Below are 2,277 nucleotides of genomic sequence, written 5' to 3'. Positions count from 1 at the left end.
CCCAGACCCCACACCTCGGTCACACAGCCACAGTCTCCAGAGTGACCCCCCCAGACCCCGCACCTCGGTAACACAGCCACAGTCTCCAGGGTGACCCCCAGACCCTGCACCAGGGGTCACACAGCCACAGTCTCCAGGGTGACTCCCAGACCCTGCACCTGAGGTCACACAGCCACAGTCTCCAGGGTGACCCCCCCAGGCCCTGCACCTGGGGTCACACAGCCACAGTCTCCAGCGTGACCCCCCCAGACCCCGACCTCGGTCCCACAGCCACAGTCTCCAGGGTGACCCCCCAGACCCTGCACGTTGGTCACACAGCAACAGTCTCCAGGGTGACCCCCAGACCCTGCACCTGGGGTCACACAGCCACAGTCTCAAGGGTGACCTCCCAGACCCCGCACCTGGGGTCACACAGCCACAGTCTCCAGGATGACGCCCCCAGGCCCTGCACCTGGGGTCACACATCCACAGTCTCCAGCGTGACCCCCCAGACCCCACACCTCGGTCACACAGCCACAGTTTCCAGGGTGACCCCCCAGACCCCGCACCGGGGGTCACACAGCCACAGTCTCCAGGATGACGCCCCCAGACCCTGCACATGGGGTCACACAGCCACAGTCTCCAGGGTGACCCCCCAGACTGTGCACCTCGGTCACACAGCCACAGTCTCCAGCGCGACCCCCCCAGCACCCACACCTGGGTCACACAGCCACAGTCTCCCGTGTGATCCCCCAGACCCCACATCTCGGTCACACAGCCACAGTCTCCAGGGTCACCCCCCAGACCCTTCACCTGAGGTCACACAGCCACAGTCTCCAGGGTTATCCCCAAGACCCGGCACCTGGGGTCACACAGCCAGTCTCCCGGATGACGCACCCAGGCGCTGCACCTGGGTCACACAGCCACTGTCTCCAGGGTGACCTCCCAGACTCCGCACCTGGGGTCACACAGCCACACTCTCCAGGATGACGCCCCCAGACTGTGCACCTGGGGTCACACAGCCACGGTCTCCACGGTGACCCCCCAGACCCTGCACGTCGGTCACACAGCTACAGTCTCCAGGGTGACCCCCCAAACCCCGCACCTGGGATCACACATCCACAGTCTGCAGCATGATGCCCCAGACCCCACACCTCGGTCACACAGCCACAGTCTCCACGGTGACCCCCCAGACCCTGCACCTGGGGTCACACAGCCACAGTCTCCAGGGTGACCCCCCAGAGCCTACACCTCGGTCACACAGCCACAGTCTCCAGGGTGACCTCCCAGACCCTGCACCTGGGGTCACACAGCCACAGTCTCCAGGGTAACCCCCCAGACCCTGCACCTCGGTCACACAGCCACAGTCTCCAAGGTGACCCCCCAGACCCTGCACCTGGGGTCACACAGCGACAGTCTTCAGGGTGACCACCCAGATCCCGCACCTCGGGTCACACAGCCACATTCTCCAGGGTGACCCCCCAGACCCCGCACCTGGGGTCACACAGCCACAGTCTCCAGGATGACGCCCCAGACCCTGCACCTGGGGTCACACAGCCACAGTTTCCGGCGTGACCCCATCAGATCCCACACCTCGGTCACCCAGCCACAGTCTCCAGGGTGACCCCCCAGACCCCACACCTCGGGTCACACAGCCACAGTCTCCAAGGTGACCCCCCAGACCCTGCACCTCGGGTCACACAGCCACAGTCTCCAAGGTGACCCCCCAGACCCTGTACCTGAGGTCACACAGCCACAGTCTCCAGGGTGACTCACTAGACCCCGCACCTGGGGTCACACATCCACACTCTGCAGCTTGACCCCCAAGACCCCACACCTCGATCACACAGCCACAGTCTCCAGCGTGACCCCCCAAACTCCACACCTCGGTCACACAGACACAGTCTCCAGGGTGACCCCCCAGACCCTGCAGCTGGGGTCACACAGCCACACTTTCCAGCATGACCCCCCACACCCTGCACCTGAGATCACACAGCCACAGTCTCCAGGGTGACCCACCAGACCCCGCACCTGGGGTCACACAGCCACAATCTCCAGGATCACGCCCCCAGACCCTGCATATGGGGTCACACAGCCACAGTCTCCAGGGTGACCCCCCAGACCCTGCACCTCGGTCCCACAGCCACAGTCTCCAGTGCGACCCCCCCAGGACCCACACCTCGGTCACACAGCTACAGTCTCCAGAGTCACCCCCCCATACCCCACACCTCGGTCACACAGCCACAGTCTCCAGAGTCACCCCCCCATACCCCACACCTGGGTCACACAGCCACAGTC

This window comes from Budorcas taxicolor, chromosome 7, assembly GCF_023091745.1.
Source record: "Budorcas taxicolor isolate Tak-1 chromosome 7, Takin1.1, whole genome shotgun sequence".
NCBI lineage: Eukaryota > Metazoa > Chordata > Mammalia > Artiodactyla > Bovidae > Budorcas > Budorcas taxicolor.
This window is presented reverse-complemented; position numbering follows the sequence as displayed.